This window comes from Equus caballus, unplaced genomic scaffold (assembly GCF_041296265.1).
Source record: "Equus caballus isolate H_3958 breed thoroughbred unplaced genomic scaffold, TB-T2T unassigned-0002597, whole genome shotgun sequence".
In the NCBI taxonomy this organism is placed as follows: Eukaryota; Metazoa; Chordata; class Mammalia; order Perissodactyla; family Equidae; genus Equus; species Equus caballus.
Genome location: NW_027222360.1, coordinates 166,489 through 187,269, shown reverse-complemented (window position 1 = coordinate 187,269; position 20,781 = coordinate 166,489).

The window sequence follows — 20,781 nt, the reverse complement described above, 5'->3', positions numbered from 1 at the left end:
ACATCCTCTCCGACACTTGTCTCCTGTCTTGTTAATTAGAGCCATTCTGACCAGAGGAAGGTGACCTCTCCTTGTAGTTTTGATTTGCCTTCCTCTGATCGCTAATGATGTTGAGCCCCTTTCCATATGCCTGTTGGCCACCCGTATACCTTCTTTGGAGAAGTCACTGCTCAGATCTTTTGCCCGTCTTTTTAATCGGGTTGTTGATTTTTTGTTGTTGTTGAGCTGTCGGAGTTCTTTCTGTGTTTTGGATATAAACCCCTTATCCGATATATGGTTTGCAAGTATCTTCTCCCAGTTGTTAGGTTGTGTTTTGGTTTTGTGGATGGTTTCCTTTGCCGTGCAGAAGATTTTTTTTCACTTTGATGTAGTCCCGTTTGTTCATTTTGTACTGTGTTTCCATTGCCCAGTCAGACATGGTACTTGAAAGTAGGCTGCTAAGACTGCTGTCAAAGGGCATACTGCCTATGTTTTCTTCTAGACGTTGCATGGTTTCGGGTGTGGCATTGCAGTCAGACCCGAGGAGGCTGCAGTTCCCCGAGAGCGAGCGTGTGGGCGGGGCCCCAGCAGTTCTCCCAGGAGGGTGTCCCTGTCCCTGTCCGCAGTCCACCGCCTGAGGGGCGGGGGGGGGGGGCGGGGCAGCGGCCAGGGAGCCTCTGGGCGGCGGCGCGCGCGCGCGCGGGGAGCGCGCACGGCTGCTGGGCCGCCGTCCGGGGAGGCGTCGGCCAGCCGCGCCTGCCTGCCCAGAGCCGAGCCCGGCGGAGTCCGGCCGCGCTCTGCTGCTCTCTCCTGGGCCGGGCTCGCCCGTTCCCCCGGCGTCCCTGGACGCCGCTCCGTGTCCCCGCTGCGCACAGCAGCCCGGGCCCTCCACAGCCACGGCCGCTAGCCTGAGGAGGCCCTCCTTCAGCTCTCGCTCTTCCTGCTCGCCGGACACGGACGACCAGGGCGCCTGCGAAGAGGATTCCATCTGGGAGAGGTACCTGGGGGCGTGGGCCTGGGGGCTGGTGGGAGGCGAGCGTGTCCCTGAGGAATAGGCTGGTGCGCCGAGAGGTGCCCGTCAGGCCGCGGGACAGCTGCGCGGCGCGGGCAGCGAGGGGGTCTCTTCGTGCGCTTCACGCGTTCGTGGAACGGGCGGTGTGTGCCGGGCACCTGCCCAGGGGCCAGCCTGGGGATGCGGTGCCCGGGAGTCGGCGCTGAAGCGGCGCCCGTGGTCTTGGCTTCTTGGAAGGCCAGACGCGACGTCGGTAACGACACTGGTCTCGATGCGTTCTGAGGGGTGCAGGTCTCCCTCTTTTCGAGGCTACGTTCCGTTGGGGTTTTCACGAAGCCTGTCGTGGCCCTGAAGCTCAGGCCGGTTCAGGGGAAGTGGCCTGTGGAGGGCCGCATAATATTCGTGTGCAGAGCCAGTGCTTTCCAAAGGCCTTGACTGGGCAGAAGTCTACCTGTTAGGGGTGCAGTGGGGGCTGTCCGGGGAGCATTGTGAGCACAGGTGTGTGTCCCACACTTGAAAGTCTGGCAAAGAAAGCGTGAGGCTGGAGGGTGCTCCGTTCGTTCCCTCCTTCCACAGAAAGTCTGGAGAGTTGACTTTGGGACTTCCTTTCCTCGGGTCGGTGCGTGTTCAGTGGTCTGGACACTTGGTGGGCAAGACTGACAGGGTGTTTGACGTACTGGACCTCGCAGCCTAGTTGGAAAGGACAGATAGGCAGCAACTAATTACCTAGGAGATACGTAAAAGCCATTCTGTGTTGAGTGCTGAGAAATACGGCATTTACTGTTAGACTTTGTGACTTAGGCAGTGATGTTTAAGCTGAGAGCAGATGCCTAAAAGCAAAGGAGGACTTGTGCGGGAGAGCGTTGGGACAGGGCAAGGGAGGAGGATGGCCTGTCAGAGGAGCTGAAAGCATGCCCTGGAGACTGGGGCCGCGTAGGGACTGTAGGGTGGGGAAAACCAAACTTTTCGATTAAGGCTGGCGCTTTCTATAGGCTTTCGGAGACTAAGCGTGGTGATTCAGCACGTGGACTCTGGAGCCAGACTCTGTCACATGGGTCCTAGCTCTGCCACCTACGGGCTGTGTGAACTTGGGCAAGTTACTGTACCATTCTGTGTGTCAGTTTCCTGATCTGTAAAACGGGGATGATTATAACACACACTCCATAGGTGAGTGTAAAGGTTAGAGGCTATTTCATGTCCGTAAAGTACTTAGAGCAGTGTCTGGCCTTCAGTAGGCGTTAGTAGTGGTTGATTAAATAAATGGATAAATGCATACATAAGTATTCAAGGCTTGGAGGCTGTCCCTCGTGCAACGTGTGAACTGGAATGGATTACACCCGGCTTTGTTTCCTTTCCAGCTTGCAGTTGCTACTGACCGCATCTGTGGCACTGTGGAATTAGAAATAATCTCCCTCGACTTGGCTGCTCTTGGTAACAGAATCTAATGCTGTCCAGATTATCCCAGGGAAATAAAAGCCTTGTCAGTAGCCTAGTAGGGTCAGGCTTATTTAATAGGTATCGCTTATATTGGTTTGGCTGGTATTTGTTGGTAACTTTTTCTTGGCAAAGCTGCTCGGTTAAAAAGTAGATTAGCTGTAAAATAGTTCAGACCCAGGGAAAAGTAGAGAGTCGTGTAAGCAGAGCACGCTTCCTTGACTCTCTGTCGAGAGCTTTTGTGACTCCAGCCGCTCTCTGCCTCAGACGCGGTGCCCTCTGCGTGTGCAGTCATCTAAACCGTGCAGGGTCCGGAACCGTGGAGAATCTAAGGCAGTGCAGTCATGCTTTGCTTAACAGTGGGGCTAGGTTCTGAGGAGTGCGTCACGGTCAGGCAATCTCGTGAGCGTGCAAGCACCACGGAGTTCATAAACCTAGATGGCAGAGCCTCCTACACACCTTGGCTCTATGGGACTAATCTTTTGGGACCCCCGTTGTTGACTGAAACGTCCTGATGTAGCTAGCGCCTGACGGTACTTCCCAACTCCAAGGGCACGGGAGTGTAGCCTGTGGGGCTCTGTCAAAGAACGGAGACGCTCGAGGCCTACTCTGGACCCACTGACTCAGAATCTACTGGGATAGTTCCCGGCTTTAAAGACCAGCCATAGTCCTCATCTGCAGACATCTCCTCAACGGTTTTCCACACCGGGTTTTCCCTCACCTGAGAAAACAGGCCAAGAGATTGTGAGGATCCATAGTTAGTGTTTTAATCCATTTGTTTTTCACGTTCTGTGATACTGGGATCTGCGTCTTCACTGTCATGTGTTAAACCTTTAAGTCTTGTCCAAAAGTCATGTCATTACCTAGAGAATCCTTCTGTGAATTCCAGGCAGGTTGCCATCTTTCTGCTTCCGCCTCCTCTCCTCACCTTTACAATGGGGAGAATAACGGTAACCTACTTTTGGATGTGAGGATTAAACGAGACAGTTGGTGCAAAGCAGTCGGCGCAGGATCTGGCACAAAGCGAAGCCTTCAATAAATTATGATTACAGTAGTTTTGACTTCCTCCAGTCGGAATATAGTCGAGTTGAAGTTCGTGGCTATGTCACAGCTGTGTCTCAGGCTGGTGTCTGCCGCCCTGAGCCAAGCCGTAAAATCCCTAGAATAACTTTGCAAAAGCCTGTTAGCCTCTTGAGGCTCCTACACTTCTTTATTTTATTTTGTTTTATTTTATTTTATTTTACTTTATTGCAGTGACAGTGGATTCTAACATCACGTAGCTTTCCAGAGGTACGTTGTAATACATTTCGAATTCTGTGTAGATTACGTCGTGTTCACCGCCCAAAACTAATTATAGTCCGTCGCCTCACATGTGAGCCTCATCGCCCCTTCGGCTCTCTCCCCTCCCCCTCCCCTACGGTAACCACCAATCCAATCTCCGTTGCTCTGTGCGTGTTCGTCATTGTTTTTGTCATGTACTCATGAGTGAGATCACACGGTGTTTGACTTTCTCCCTCTGATTTATTTCACTTCGCATAATACCCTCAAGGTCCATCCACGTTGTCACAAATGGCCGGATCTCATCGTTTCTTAGGGCCGAGTAGCATTCCATTGTGTATACACACCACATCTTCTCTGTCCATACTTCCCTTGATGGGCACCTAGGTTGCTTCCAAGTTTTGGCTGTTGTGAATAATGCTGCAGTGAACCTAGGGGTGCATGTGTCTTTCTGCATTGGTGTTTTCCAGTTCTTTGGATAAATACCCAGCAGTGGGCTAGCTGGATCATACATATGGTAGATGTATTCTTAGTTTTCTGAGGATACTCCATACGGCTTTCCATGGTGGCTGCACCAGTCTGCACTCCCACCAGCAGTGTAGGAGAGTTCCCTTCTCTCCACATCCTCTCCGACACTTGTCTCCTGTCTTGTTAATTAGAGCCATTCTGACCAGAGGAAGGTGACCTCTCCTTGTAGTTTTGATTTGCCTTCCTCTGATCGCTAATGATGTTGAGCCCCTTTCCATATGCCTGTTGGCCACCCGTATACCTTCTTTGGAGAAGTCACTGCTCAGATCTTTTGCCCGTCTTTTTAATCGGGTTGTTGATTTTTTGTTGTTGTTGAGCTGTCGGAGTTCTTTCTGTGTTTTGGATATAAACCCCTTATCCGATATATGGTTTGCAAGTATCTTCTCCCAGTTGTTAGGTTGTGTTTTGGTTTTGTGGATGGTTTCCTTTGCCGTGCAGAAGATTTTTTTTCACTTTGATGTAGTCCCGTTTGTTCATTTTGTACTGTGTTTCCATTGCCCAGTCAGACATGGTACTTGAAAGTAGGCTGCTAAGACTGCTGTCAAAGGGCATACTGCCTATGTTTTCTTCTAGACGTTGCATGGTTTCGGGTGTGGCATTGCAGTCAGACCCGAGGAGGCTGCAGTTCCCCGAGAGCGAGCGTGTGGGCGGGGCCCCAGCAGTTCTCCCAGGAGGGTGTCCCTGTCCCTGTCCGCAGTCCACCGCCTGAGGGGCGGGGGGGTGGGGCGGGGCAGCGGCCAGGGAGCCTCTGGGCGGCGGGGCGCGCGCGCGCGCGCGCGGGGAGCGCGCACGGCTGCTGGGCCGCCGTCCGGGGAGGCGTCGGCCAGCCGCGCCTGCCTGCCCAGAGCCGAGCCCGGCGGAGTCCGGCCGCGCTCTGCTGCTCTCTCCTGGGCCGGGCTCGCCCGTTCCCCGGCGTCCCTGGACGCCGCTCCGTGTCCCCGCTGCGCACAGCAGCCCGGGCCCTCCACAGCCACGGCCGCTAGCCTGAGGAGGCCCTCCTTCAGCTCCCGCTCTTCCTGCTCGCCGGACACGGACGACCAGGGCGCCTGCGAAGAGGATTCCATCTGGGAGAGGTACCTGGGGGCGTGGGCCTGGGGGCTGGTGGGAGGCGAGCGTGTCCCTGAGGAATAGGCTGGTGCGCCGAGAGGTGCCCGTCAGGCCGCGGGACAGCTGCGCGGCGCGGGCAGCGAGGGGGTCTCTTCGTGCGCTTCACGCGTTCGTGGAACGGGCGTGTGTGCCGGGCACCTGCCCAGGGGCCAGCCTGGGGATGCGGTGCCCGGGAGTCGGGCGCTGAAGCGGCGCCCGTGGTCTTGGCTTCTTGGAAGGCCAGACGCGACGTCGGTAACGACACTGGTCTCGATGCGTTCTGAGGGGTGCAGGTCTCCCTCTTTTCGAGGCTACGTTCCGTTGGGGTTTTCACGAAGCCTGTCGTGGCCCTGAAGCTCAGGCCGGTTCAGGGGAAGTGGCCTGTGGAGGGCCGCGTAATATTCGTGTGCAGAGCCAGTGCTTTCCAAAGGCCTTGACTGGGCAGAAGTCTACCTGTTAGGGGTGCAGTGGGGGCTGTCCGGGGAGCATTGTGAGCACAGGTGTGTGTCCCACACTTGAAAGTCTGGCAAAGAAAGCGTGAGGCTGGAGGGTGCTCCGTTCGTTCCCTCCTTCCACAGAAAGTCTGGAGAGTTGACTTTGGGACTTCCTTTCCTCGGGTCGGTGCGTGTTCAGTGGTCTGGACACTTGGTGGGCAAGACTGACAGGGTGTTTGACGTACTGGACCTCGCAGCCTAGTTGGAAAGGACAGATAGGCAGCAACTAATTACCTAGGAGATACGTAAAAGCCATTCTGTGTTGAGTGCTGAGAAATACGGCATTTACTGTTAGACTTTGTGACTTAGGCAGTGATGTTTAAGCTGAGAGCAGATGCCTAAAAGCAAAGGAGGACTTGTGCGGGAGAGCGTTGGGACAGGGCAAGGGAGGAGGATGGCCTGTCAGAGGAGCTGAAAGCATGCCCTGGAGACTGGGGCCGCGTAGGGACTGTAGGGTGGGGAAAACCAAACTTTTCGATTAAGGCTGGCGCTTTCTATAGGCTTTCGGAGACTAAGCGTGGTGATTCAGCACGTGGACTCTGGAGCCAGACTCTGTCACATGGGTCCTAGCTCTGCCACCTACGGGCTGTGTGAACTTGGGCAAGTTACTGTACCATTCTGTGTGTCAGTTTCCTGATCTGTAAAACGGGGATGATTATAACACACACTCCATAGGTGAGTGTAAAGGTTAGAGGCTATTTCATGTCCGTAAAGTACTTAGAGCAGTGTCTGGCCTTCAGTAGGCGTTAGTAGTGGTTGATTAAATAAATGGATAAATGCATACATAAGTATTCAAGGCTTGGAGGCTGTCCCTCGTGCAACGTGTGAACTGGAATGGATTACACCCGGCTTTGTTTCCTTTCCAGCTTGCAGTTGCTACTGACCGCATCTGTGGCACTGTGGAATTAGAAATAATCTCCCTCGACTTGGCTGCTCTTGGTAACAGAATCTAATGCTGTCCAGATTATCCCAGGGAAATAAAAGCCTTGTCAGTAGCCTAGTAGGGTCAGGCTTATTTAATAGGTATCGCTTATATTGGTTTGGCTGGTATTTGTTGGTAACTTTTTCTTGGCAAAGCTGCTCGGTTAAAAAGTAGATTAGCTGTAAAATAGTTCAGACCCAGAGAAAAGTAGAGAGTCGTGTAAGCAGAGCACGCCTTTTCCTTGACTCTCTGTCGAGAGCTTTTGTGACTCCAGCCGCTCTGCCTCAGACGCGGTGCCCTCTGCGTGTGCAGTCATCTAAACCGTGCAGGGTCCGGAACCGTGGAGAATCTAAGGCAGTGCAGTCATGCTTTGCTTAACAGTGGGGCTAGGTTCTGAGGAGTGCGTCACGGTCAGGCAATCTCGTGAGCGTGCAAGCACCACGGAGTTCATAAACCTAGATGGCAGAGCCTCCTATACACCTTGGCTCTATGGGACTAATCTTTTGGGACCCCCGTTGTTGACTGAAACGTCCTGATGTAGCGCCTGACGGTACTTCCCAACTCCAAGGGCACGGGAGTGTAGCCTGTGGGGCTCTGTCAAAGAACGGAGACGCTCGAGGCCTACTCTGGACCCACTGACTCAGAATCTACTGGGATAGTTCCCGGCTTTAAAGACCAGCCATAGTCCTCATCTGCAGACATCTCCTCAACGGTTTTCCACACCGGGTTTTCCCTCACCTGAGAAAACAGGCCAAGAGATTGTGAGGATCCATAGTTAGTGTTTTAATCCATTTGGCAGGACTCAGTGTTTTTCACGTTCTGTGATACTGGGATCTGCGTCTTCACTGTCATGTGTTAAACCTTTAAGTCTTGTCCAAAAGTCATGTCATTACCTAGAGAATCCTTCTGTGAATTCCAGGCAGGTTGCCATCTTTCTGCTTCCGCCTCCTCTCCTCACCTTTACAATGGGGAGAATAACGGTAACCTACCTTTTGGATGTGAGGATTAAACGAGACAGTTGGTGCAAAGCAGTCGGCGCAGGATCTGGCACAAAGCGAAGCCTTCAATAAATTATGATTACAGTAGTTTTGACTTCCCTCCAGTCGGAATATAGTCGAGTTGAAGTTCGTGGCTATGTCACAGCTGTGTCTCAGGCTGGTGTCTGCCGCCCTGAGCCAAGCCGTAAAAATCCCTAGAATAACTTTGCAAAAGCCTGTTAGCCTCTTGAGGCTCCTACACTTCTTTATTTTATTTTGTTTTATTTTATTTTATTTTACTTTATTGCAGTGACAGTGGATTCTAACATCACGTAGCTTTCCAGAGGTACGTTGTAATACATTTCGAATTCTGTGTAGATTTCGTCGTGTTCACCGCCCAAAAAGTAATTATAGTCCGTCACCTCACATGTGAGCCTCATCGCCCCTTTGGCTCTCTCCTCCCCCCTCCCCCTACGGTAACCACCAATCCAATCTCCGTTGCTCTGTGCGTGTTCGTCATTGTTTTTATCATGTACTCATGAGTGAGATCACACGGTGTTTGACTTTCTCCCTCTGATTTATTTCACTTCGCATAATACCCTCAAGGTCCATCCACGTTGTCACAAATGGCCGGATCTCATCGTTTCTTAGGGCCGAGTAGCATTCCATTGTGTATACACACCACATCTTCTCTGTCCATACTTCCCTTGATGGGCACCTAGGTTGCTTCCAAGTTTTGGCTGTTGTGAATAATGCTGCAGTGAACCTAGGGGTGCATGTGTCTTTCTGCATTGGTGTTTTCCAGTTCTTTGGATAAATACCCAGCAGTGGGCTAGCTGGATCATACATATGGTAGATGTATTCTTAGTTTTCTGAGGATACTCCATACGGCTTTCCATGGTGGCTGCACCAGTCTGCACTCCCACCAGCAGTGTAGGAGAGTTCCCTTCTCTCCACATCCTCTCCGACACTTGTCTCCTGTCTTGTTAATTAGAGCCATTCTGACCAGAGGAAGGTGACCTCTCCTTGTAGTTTTGATTTGCCTTCCTCTGATCGCTAATGATGTTGAGCCCCTTTCCATATGCCTGTTGGCCACCCGTATACCTTCTTTGGAGAAGTCACTGCTCAGATCTTTTGCCCGTCTTTTTAATCGGGTTGTTGATTTTTTGTTGTTGTTGAGCTGTCGGAGTTCTTTCTGTGTTTTGGATATAAACCCCTTATCCGATATATGGTTTGCAAGTATCTTCTCCCAGTTGTTAGGTTGTGTTTTGGTTTTGTGGATGGTTTCCTTTGCCGTGCAGAAGATTTTTTTTCACTTTGATGTAGTCCCGTTTGTTCATTTTGTACTGTGTTTCCATTGCCCAGTCAGACATGGTACTTGAAAGTAGGCTGCTAAGACTGCTGTCAAAGGGCATACTGCCTATGTTTTCTTCTAGACGTTGCATGGTTTCGGGTGTGGCATTGCAGTCAGACCCGAGGAGGCTGCAGTTCCCCGAGAGCGAGCGTGTGGGCGGGGCCCCAGCAGTTCTCCCAGGAGGGTGTCCCTGTCCCTGTCCGCAGTCCACCGCCTGAGGGGCGGGGGGGTGGGGCGGGGCAGCGGCCAGGGAGCCTCTGGGCGGCGGCGCGCGCGCGCGCGCGGGGAGCGCGCACGGCTGCTGGGCCGCCGTCCGGGGAGGCGTCGGCCAGCCGCGCCTGCCTGCCCAGAGCCGAGCCCGGCGGAGTCCGGCCGCGCTCTGCTGCTCTCTCCTGGGCCGGGCTCGCCCGTTCCCCCGGCGTCCCTGGACGCCGCTCCGTGTCCCCGCTGCGCACAGCAGCCCGGGCCCTCCACAGCCACGGCCGCTAGCCTGAGGAGGCCCTCCTTCAGCTCCCGCTCTTCCTGCTCGCCGGACACGGACGACCAGGGCGCCTGCGAAGAGGATTCCATCTGGGAGAGGTACCTGGGGGCGTGGGCCTGGGGGCTGGTGGGAGGCGAGCGTGTCCCTGAGGAATAGGCTGGTGCGCCGAGAGGTGCCCGTCAGGCCGCGGGACAGCTGCGCGGCGCGGGCAGCGAGGGGGTCTCTTCGTGCGCTTCACGCGTTCGTGGAACGGGCGGTGTGTGCCGGGCACCTGCCCAGGGGCCAGCCTGGGGATGCGGTGCCCGGGAGTCGGGCGCTGAAGCGGCGCCCGTGGTCTTGGCTTCTTGGAAGGCCAGACGCGACGTCGGTAACGACACTGGTCTCGATGCGTTCTGAGGGGTGCAGGTCTCCCTCTTTTCGAGGCTACGTTCCGTTGGGGTTTTCACGAAGCCTGTCGTGGCCCTGAAGCTCAGGCCGGTTCAGGGGAAGTGGCCTGTGGAGGGCCGCATAATATTCGTGTGCAGAGCCAGTGCTTTCCAAAGGCCTTGACTGGGCAGAAGTCTACCTGTTAGGGGTGCAGTGGGGGCTGTCCGGGGAGCATTGTGAGCACAGGTGTGTGTCCCACACTTGAAAGTCTGGCAAAGAAAGCGTGAGGCTGGAGGGTGCTCCGTTCGTTCCCTCCTTCCACAGAAAGTCTGGAGAGTTGACTTTGGGACTTCCTTCCTCGGGTCGGTGCGTGTTCAGTGGTCTGGACACTTGGTGGGCAAGACTGACAGGGTGTTTGACGTACTGGACCTCGCAGCCTAGTTGGAAAGGACAGATAGGCAGCAACTAATTACCTAGAGATACGTAAAAGCCATTCTGTGTTGAGTGCTGAGAAATACGGCATTTACTGTTAGACTTTGTGACTTAGGCAGTGATGTTTAAGCTGAGAGCAGATGCCTAAAAGCAAAGGAGGACTTGTGCGGGAGAGCGTTGGGACAGGGCAAGGGAGGAGGATGGCCTGTCAGAGGAGCTGAAAGCATGCCCTGGAGACTGGGGCCGCGTAGGGACTGTAGGGTGGGGAAAACCAAACTTTTCGATTAAGGCTGGCGCTTTCTATAGGCTTTCGGAGACTAAGCGTGGTGATTCAGCACGTGGACTCTGGAGCCAGACTCTGTCACATGGGTCCTAGCTCTGCCACCTACGGGCTGTGTGAACTTGGGCAAGTTACTGTACCATTCTGTGTGTCAGTTTCCTGATCTGTAAAACGGGGATGATTATAACACACACTCCATAGGTGAGTGTAAAGGTTAGAGGCTATTTCATGTCCGTAAAGTACTTAGAGCAGTGTCTGGCCTTCAGTAGGCGTTAGTAGTGGTTGATTAAATAAATGGATAAATGCATACATAAGTATTCAAGGCTTGGAGGCTGTCCCTCGTGCAACGTGTGAACTGGAATGGATTACACCCGGCTTTGTTTCCTTTCCAGCTTGCAGTTGCTACTGACCGCATCTGTGGCACTGTGGAATTAGAAATAATCTCCCTCGACTTGGCTGCTCTTGGTAACAGAATCTAATGCTGTCCAGATTATCCCAGGGAAATAAAGCCTTGTCAGTAGCCTAGTAGGGTCAGGCTTATTTAATAGGTATCGCTTATATTGGTTTGGCTGGTATTTGTTGGTAACTTTTTCTTGGCAAAGCTGCTCGGTTAAAAAAAGTAGATTAGCTGTAAAATAGTTCAGACCCAGGGAAAAGTAGAGAGTCGTGTAAGCAGAGCACGCCTTTCCTTGACTCTCTGTCGAGAGCTTTTGTGACTCCAGCCGCTCTCTGCCTCAGACGCGGTGCCCTCTGCGTGTGCAGTCATCTAAACCGTGCAGGGTCCGGAACCGTGGAGAATCTAAGGCAGTGCAGTCATGCTTTGCTTAACAGTGGGGCTAGGTTCTGAGGAGTGCGTCACGGTCAGGCAATCTCGTGAGCGTGCAAGCACCACGGAGTTCATAAACCTAGATGGCAGAGCCTCCTATACACCTTGGCTCTATGGGACTAATCTTTTGGGACCCCCGTTGTTGACTGAAACGTCCTGATGTAGCGCCTGACGGTACTTCCCAACTCCAAGGGCACGGGAGTGTAGCCTGTGGGGCTCTGTCAAAGAACGGAGACGCTCGAGGCCTACTCTGGACCCACTGACTCAGAATCTACTGGGATAGTTCCCGGCTTTAAAGACCAGCCATAGTCCTCATCTGCAGACATCTCCTCAACGGTTTTCCACACCGGGTTTTCCCTCACCTGAGAAAACAGGCCAAGAGATTGTGAGGATCCGTAGTTAGTGTTTTAATCCATTTGGCAGGACTCAGTGTTTTTCACGTTCTGTGATACTGGGATCTGCGTCTTCACTGTCATGTGTTAAACCTTTAAGTCTTGTCCAAAAGTCATGTCATTACCTAGAGAATCCTTCTGTGAATTCCAGGCAGGTTGCCATCTTTCTGCTTCCGCCTCCTCTCCTCACCTTTACAATGGGGAGAATAACGGTAACCTACCTTTTGGATGTGAGGATTAAACGAGACAGTTGGTGCAAAGCAGTCGGCGCAGGATCTGGCACAAAGCGAAGCCTTCAATAAATTATGATTACAGTAGTTTTGACTTCCCTCCAGTCGGAATATAGTCGAGTTGAAGTTCGTGGCTATGTCACAGCTGTGTCTCAGGCTGGTGTCTGCCGCCCTGAGCCAAGCCGTAAAAATCCCTAGAATAACTTTGCAAAAGCCTGTTAGCCTCTTGAGGCTCCTACACTTCTTTATTTTATTTTGTTTTATTTTATTTTATTTTACTTTATTGCAGTGACAGTGGATTCTAACATCACGTAGCTTTCCAGAGGTACGTTGTAATACATTTCGAATTCTGTGTAGATTTCGTCGTGTTCACCGCCCAAAAAGTAATTATAGTCCGTCGCCTCACATGTGAGCCTCATCGCCCCTTTGGCTCTCTCCCCTCCCCCCTCCCCCTACGGTAACCACCAATCCAATCTCCGTTGCTCTGTGCGTGTTCGTCATTGTTTTTATCATGTACTCATGAGTGAGATCACACGGTGTTTGACTTTCTCCCTCTGATTTATTTCACTTCGCATAATACCCTCAAGGTCCATCCACGTTGTCACAAATGGCCGGATCTCATCGTTTCTTAGGGCCGAGTAGCATTCCATTGTGTATACACACCACATCTTCTCTGTCCATACTTCCCTTGATGGGCACCTAGGTTGCTTCCAAGTTTTGGCTGTTGTGAATAATGCTGCAGTGAACCTAGGGGTGCATGTGTCTTTCTGCATTGGTGTTTTCCAGTTCTTTGGATAAATACCCAGCAGTGGGCTAGCTGGATCATACATATGGTAGATGTATTCTTAGTTTTCTGAGGATACTCCATACGGCTTTCCATGGTGGCTGCACCAGTCTGCACTCCCACCAGCAGTGTAGGAGAGTTCCCTTCTCTCCACATCCTCTCCGACACTTGTCTCCTGTCTTGTTAATTAGAGCCATTCTGACCAGAGGAAGGTGACCTCTCCTTGTAGTTTTGATTTGCCTTCCTCTGATCGCTAATGATGTTGAGCCCCTTTCCATATGCCTGTTGGCCACCCGTATACCTTCTTTGGAGAAGTCACTGCTCAGATCTTTTGCCCGTCTTTTAATCGGGTTGTTGATTTTTTGTTGTTGTTGAGCTGTCGGAGTTCTTTCTGTGTTTTGGATATAAACCCCTTATCCGATATATGGTTTGCAAGTATCTTCTCCCAGTTGTTAGGTTGTGTTTTGGTTTTGTGGATGGTTTCCTTTGCCGTGCAGAAGATTTTTTTTTCACTTTGATGTAGTCCCGTTTGTTCATTTTGTACTGTGTTTCCATTGCCCAGTCAGACATGGTACTTGAAAGTAGGCTGCTAAGACTGCTGTCAAAGGGCATACTGCCTATGTTTTCTTCTAGACGTTGCATGGTTTCGGGTGTGGCATTGCAGTCAGACCCGAGGAGGCTGCAGTTCCCCGAGAGCGAGCGTGTGGGCGGGGCCCCAGCAGTTCTCCCAGGAGGGTGTCCCTGTCCCTGTCCGCAGTCCACCGCCTGAGGGCGGGGGGGGTGGGGCGGGGCAGCGGCCAGGGAGCCTCTGGGCGGCGCGCGCGCGCGCGCGCGGGGAGCGCGCACGGCTGCTGGGCCGCCGTCCGGGGAGGCGTCGGCCAGCCGCGCCTGCCTGCCCAGAGCCGAGCCCGGCGGAGTCCGGCCGCGCTCTGCTGCTCTCTCCTGGGCCGGGCTCGCCCGTTCCCCCGGCGTCCCTGGACGCCGCTCCGTGTCCCCGCTGCGCACAGCAGCCCGGGCCCTCCACAGCCACGGCCGCTAGCCTGAGGAGGCCCTCCTTCAGCTCCCGCTCTTCCTGCTCGCCGGACACGGACGACCAGGGCGCCTGCGAAGAGGATTCCATCTGGGAGAGGTACCTGGGGGCGTGGGCCTGGGGGCTGGTGGGAGGCGAGCGTGTCCCTGAGGAATAGGCTGGTGCGCCGAGAGGTGCCCGTCAGGCCGCGGGACAGCTGCGCGGCGCGGGCAGCGAGGGGGTCTCTTCGTGCGCTTCACGCGTTCGTGGAACGGGCGGTGGTGCCGGGCACCTGCCCAGGGGCCAGCCTGGGGATGCGGTGCCCGGGAGTCGGGCGCTGAAGCGGCGCCCGTGGTCTTGGCTTCTTGGAAGGCCAGACGCGACGTCGGTAACGACACTGGTCTCGATGCGTTCTGAGGGGTGCAGGTCTCCCTCTTTTCGAGGCTACGTTCCGTTGGGGTTTTCACGAAGCCTGTCGTGGCCCTGAAGCTCAGGCCGGTTCAGGGGAAGTGGCCTGTGGAGGGCCGCATAATATTCGTGTGCAGAGCCAGTGCTTTCCAAAGGCCTTGACTGGGCAGAAGTCTACCTGTTAGGGGTGCAGTGGGGCTGTCCGGGGAGCATTGTGAGCACAGGTGTGTGTCCCACACTTGAAAGTCTGGCAAAGAAAGCGTGAGGCTGGAGGGTGCTCCGTTCGTTCCCTCCTTCCACAGAAAGTCTGGAGAGTTGACTTTGGGACTTCCTTTCCTCGGGTCGGTGCGTGTTCAGTGGTCTGGACACTTGGTGGGCAAGACTGACAGGGTGTTTGACGTACTGGACCTCGCAGCCTAGTTGGAAAGGACAGATAGGCAGCAACTAATTACCTAGGAGATACGTAAAAGCCATTCTGTGTTGAGTGCTGAGAAATACGGCATTTACTGTTAGACTTTGTGACTTAGGCAGTGATGTTTAAGCTGAGAGCAGATGCCTAAAAGCAAAGGAGGACTTGTGCGGGAGAGCGTTGGGACAGGGCAAGGGAGGAGGATGGCCTGTCAGAGGAGCTGAAAGCATGCCCTGGAGACTGGGGCCGCGTAGGGACTGTAGGGTGGGGAAAACCAAACTTTTCGATTAAGGCTGGCGCTTTCTATAGGCTTTCGGAGACTAAGCGTGGTGATTCAGCACGTGGACTCTGGAGCCAGACTCTGTCACATGGGTCCTAGCTCTGCCACCTACGGGCTGTGTGAACTTGGGCAAGTTACTGTACCATTCTGTGTGTCAGTTTCCTGATCTGTAAAACGGGGATGATTATAACACACACTCCATAGGTGAGTGTAAAGGTTAGAGGCTATTTCATGTCCGTAAAGTACTTAGAGCAGTGTCTGGCCTTCAGTAGGCGTTAGTAGTGGTTGATTAAATAAATGGATAAATGCATACATAAGTATTCAAGGCTTGGAGGCTGTCCCTCGTGCAACGTGTGAACTGGAATGGATTACACCCGGCTTTGTTTCCTTTCCAGCTTGCAGTTGCTACTGACCGCATCTGTGGCACTGTGGAATTAGAAATAATCTCCCTCGACTTGGCTGCTCTTGGTAACAGAATCTAATGCTGTCCAGATTATCCCAGGGAAATAAAAGCCTTGTCAGTAGCCTAGTAGGGTCAGGCTTATTTAATAGGTATCGCTTATATTGGTTTGGCTGGTATTTGTTGGTAACTTTTTCTTGGCAAAGCTGCTCTAAAAAAAGTAGATTAGCTGTAAAATAGTTCAGACCCAGGGAAAAGTAGAGAGTCGTGTAAGCAGAGCACGCCTTTCCTTGACTCTCTGTCGAGAGCTTTTGTGACTCCAGCCGCTCTCTGCCTCAGACGCGGTGCCCTCTGCGTGTGCAGTCATCTAAACCGTGCAGGGTCCGGAACCGTGGAGAATCTAAGGCAGTGCAGTCATGCTTTGCTTAACAGTGGGGCTAGGTTCTGAGGAGTGCGTCACGGTCAGGCAATCTCGTGAGCGTGCAAGCACCACGGAGTTCATAAACCTAGATGGCAGAGCCTCCTATACACCTTGGCTCTATGGGACTAATCTTTTGGGACCCCCGTTGTTGACTGAAACGTCCTGATGTAGCGCCTGACGGTACTTCCCAACTCCAAGGGCACGGGAGTGTAGCCTGTGGGGCTCTGTCAAAGAACGGAGACGCTCGAGGCCTACTCTGGACCCACTGACTCAGAATCTACTGGGATAGTTCCCGGCTTTAAAGACCAGCCATAGTCCTCATCTGCAGACATCTCCTCAACGGTTTTCCACACCGGGTTTTCCCTCACCTGAGAAAACAGGCCAAGAGATTGTGAGGATCCGTAGTTAGTGTTTTAATCCATTTGGCAGGACTCAGTGTTTTTCACGTTCTGTGATACTGGGATCTGCGTCTTCACTGTCATGTGTTAAACCTTTAAGTCTTGTCCAAAAGTCATGTCATTACCTAGAGAATCCTTCTGTGAATTCCAGGCAGGTTGCCATCTTTCTGCTTCCGCCTCCTCTCCTCACCTTTACAATGGGGAGAATAACGGTAACCTACCTTTTGGATGTGAGGATTAAACGAGACAGTTGGTGCAAAGCAGTCGGCGCAGGATCTGGCACAAAGCGAAGCCTTCAATAAATTATGATTACAGTAGTTTTGACTTCCCTCCAGTCGGAATATAGTCGAGTTGAAGTTCGTGGCTATGTCACAGCTGTGTCTCAGGCTGGTGTCTGCCGCCCTGAGCCAAGCCGTAAAAATCCCTAGAATAACTTTGCAAAAGCCTGTTAGCCTCTTGAGGCTCCTACACTTCTTTATTTTATTTTGTTTTATTTTATTTTATTTTACTTTATTGCAGTGACAGTGGATTCTAACATCACGTAGCTTTCCAGAGGTACGTTGTAATACATTTCGAATTCTGTGTAGATTACGTCGTGTTCACCGCCCAAAAACTAATTATAGTCCGTCGCCTCACATGTGAGCCTCATCGCCCTTCGGCTCTCTCCCCTCCCCCCCCCCTCCCCTACGGTAACCACCAATCCAATCTCCGTTGCTCTGTGCGTGTTCGTCATTGTTTTTGTCATGTACTCATGAGTGAGATCACACGGTGTTTGACTTTCTCCCTCTGATTTATTTCACTTCGCATAATACCCTCAAGGTCCATCCACGTTGTCACAAATGGCCGGAGCTCATCGTTTCTTAGGGCCGAGTAGCATTCCATTGTGTATACACACCACATCTTCTCTGTCCATACTTCCCTTGATGGGCACCTAGGTTGCTTCCAAGTTTTGGCTGTTGTGAATAATGCTGCAGTGAACCTAGGGGTGCATGTGTCTTTCTGCATTGGTGTTTTCCAGTTCTTTGGATAAATACCCAGCAGTGGGCTAGCTGGATCATACATATGGTAGATGTATTCTTAGTTTTCTGAGGATACTCCATACGGCTTTCCATGGTGGCTGCACCAGTCTGCACTCCCACCAGCAGTGTAGGAGAGTTCCCTTCTCTCCACATCCTCTCCGACACTTGTCTCCTGTCTTGTTAATTAGAGCCATTCTGACCAGAGGAAGGTGACCTCTCCTTGTAGTTTTGATTTGCCTTCCTCTGATCGCTAATGATGTTGAGCCCTTTCCATATGCCTGTTGGCCACCCGTATACCTTCTTTGGAGAAGTCACTGCTCAGATCTTTTGCCCGTCTTTTTAATCGGGTTGTTGATTTTTTGTTGTTGTTGAGCTGTCGGAGTTCTTTCTGTGTTTTGGATATAAACCCCTTATCCGATATATGGTTTGCAAGTATCTTCTCCCAGTTGTTAGGTTGTGTTTTGGTTTTGTGGATGGTTTCCTTTGCCGTGCAGAAGATTTTTTTTCACTTTGATGTAGTCCCGTTTGTTCATTTTGTACTTTGTTTCCATTGCCCAGTCAGACATGGTACTTGAAAGTAGGCTGCTAAGACTGCTGTCAAAGGGCATACTGCCTATGTTTTCTTCTAGACGTTGCATGGTTTCGGGTGTGGCATTGCAGTCAGACCCGAGGAGGCTGCAGTTCCCCGAGAGCGAGCGTGTGGGCGGGGCCCCAGCAGTTCTCCCAGGAGGGTGTCCCTGTCCCTGTCCGCAGTCCACCGCCTGAGGGGGGGGGGGGTGGGGCGGGGCAGCGGCCAGGAGCCTCTGGGCGGCGGCGCGCGCGCGCGCGCGCGGGGAGCGCGCACGGCTGCTGGGCCGCCGTCCGGGGAGGCGTCGGCCAGCCGCGCCTGCCTGCCCAGAGCCGAGCCCGGCGGAGTCCGGCCGCGCTCTGCTGCTCTCTCCTGGGCCGGGCTCGCCCGTTCCCCCGGCGTCCCTGGACGCCGCTCCGTGTCCCCGCTGCGCACAGCAGCCCGGGCCCTCCACAGCCACGGCCGCTAGCCTGAGGAGGCCCTCCTTCAGCTCCCGCTCTTCCTGCTCGCCGGACACGGACGACCAGGGCGCCTGCGAAGAGGATTCCATCTGGGAGAGGTACCTGGGGGCGTGGGCCTGGGGGCTGGTGGGAGGCGAGCGTGTCCCTGAGGAATAGGCTGGTGCGCCGAGAGGTGCCCGTCAGGCCGCGGGACAGCTGCGCGGCGCGGGCAGCGAGGGGGTCTCTTCGTGCGCTTCACGCGTTCGTGGAACGGGCGGTGTGTGCCGGGCACCTGCCCAGGGGCCAGCCTGGGGATGCGGTGCCCGGGAGTCGGGCGCTGAAGCGGCGCCCGTGGTCTTGGCTTCTTGGAAGGCCAGACGCGACGTCGGTAACGACACTGGTCTCGATGCGTTCTGAGGGGTGCAGGTCTCCCTCTTTTCGAGGCTACGTTCCGTTGGGGTTTTCACGAAGCCTGTCGTGGCCCTGAAGCTCAGGCCGGTTCAGGGGAAGTGGCCTGTGGAGGGCCGCGTAATATTCGTGTGCAGAGCCAGTGCTTTCCAAAGGCCTTGACTGGGCAGAAGTCTACCTGTTAGGGGTGCAGTGGGGGCTGTCCGGGGAGCATTGTGAGCACAGGTGTGTGTCCCACACTTGAAAGTCTGGCAAAGAAAGCGTGAGGCTGGAGGGTGCTCCGTTCGTTCCCTCCTTCCACAGAAAGTCTGGAGAGTTGACTTTGGGACTTCCTTTCCTCGGGTCGGTGCGTGTTCAGTGGTCTGGACACTTGGTGGGCAAGACTGACAGGGTGTTTGACGTACTGGACCTCGCAGCCTAGTTGGAAAGGACAGATAGGCAGCAACTAATTACCTAGGAGATACGTAAAAGCCATTCTGTGTTGAGTGCTGAGAAATACGGCATTTACTGTTAGACTTTGTGACTTAGGCAGTGATGTTTAAGCTGAGAGCAGATGCCTAAAAGCAAAGGAGGACTTGTGCGGGAGAGCGTTGGGACAGGGCAAGGGAGGAGGATGGCCTGTCAGAGGAGCTGAAAGCATGCCCTGGAGACTGGGGCCGCGTAGGGACTGTAGGGTGGGGAAAACCAAACTTTTCGATTAAGGCTGGCGCTTTCTATAGGCTTTCGGAGACTAAGCGTGGTGATTCAGCACGTGGACTCTGGAGCCAGACTCTGTCACATGGGTCCTAGCTCTGCCACCTACGGGCTGTGTGAACTTGGGCAAGTTACTGTACCATTCTGTGTGTCAGTTTCCTGATCTGTAAAACGGGATGATTATAACACACACTCCATAGGTGAGTGTAAAGGTTAGAGGCTATTTCATGTCCGTAAAGTACTTAGAGCAGTGTCTGGCCTTCAGTAGGCGTTAGTAGTGGTTGATTAAATAAATGGATAAATGCATACATAAGTATTCAAGGCTTGGAGGCTGTCCCTCGTGCAACGTGTGAACTGGAATGGATTACACCCGGCTTTGTTTCCTTTCCAGCTTGCAGTTGCTACTGACCGCATCTGTGGCACTGTGGAATTAGAAATAATCTCCCTCGACTTGGCTGCTCTTGGTAACAGAATCTAATGCTGTCCAGATTATCCCAGGGAAATAAAAGCCTTGTCAGTAGCCTAGTAGGGTCAGGCTTATTTAATAGGTATCGCTTATATTGGTTTGGCTGGTATTTGTTGGTAACTTTTTCTTGGCAAAGCTGCTCGGTTAAAAAAAGTAGATTAGCTGTAAAATAGTTCAGACCCAGGGAAAAGTAGAGAGTCGTGTAAGCAGAGCACGCCTTTCCTTGACTCTCTGTCGAGAGCTTTTGTGACTCCAGCCGCTCTCTGCCTCAGACGCGGTGCCCTCTGCGTGTGCAGTCATCTAAACCGTGCAGGGTCCGGAACCGTGGAGAATCTAAGGCAGTGCAGTCATGCTTTGCTTAACAGTGGGGCTAGGTTCTGAGGAGTGCGTCACGGTCAGGCAATCTCGTGAGCGTGCAAGCACCACGGAGTTCATAAACCTAGATGGCAGAGCCTCCTACACACCTTGGCTCTATGGGACTAATCTTTTGGGACCCCCGTTGTTGACTGAAACGTCCTGATGTAGCTAGCGCCTGACGGTACTTCCCAACTCCAAGGGCACGGGAGTGTAGCCTGTGGGGCTCTGTCAAAGAACGGAGACGCTCGAGGCCTACTCTGGACCCACTGACTCAGAATCTACTGGGATAGTTCCCGGCTTTAAAGACCAGCCATAGTCCTCATCTGCAGACATCTCCTCAACGGTTTTCCACACCGGGTTTTCCCTCACCTGAGAAAACAGGCCAAGAGATTGTGAGGATCCGTAGTTAGTGTTGTAATCCATTTGGCAGGACTCAGTGTTTTTCACGTTCTGTGATACTGGGATCTGCGTCTTCACTGTCATGTGTTAAACCTTTAAGTCTTGTCCAAAAGTCATGTCATTACCTAGAGAATCCTTCTGTGAATTCCAGGCAGGTTGCCATCTTTCTGCTTCCGCCTCCTCTCCTCACCTTTACAATGGGGAGAATAACGGTAACCTACCTTTTGGATGTGAGGATTAAACGAGACAGT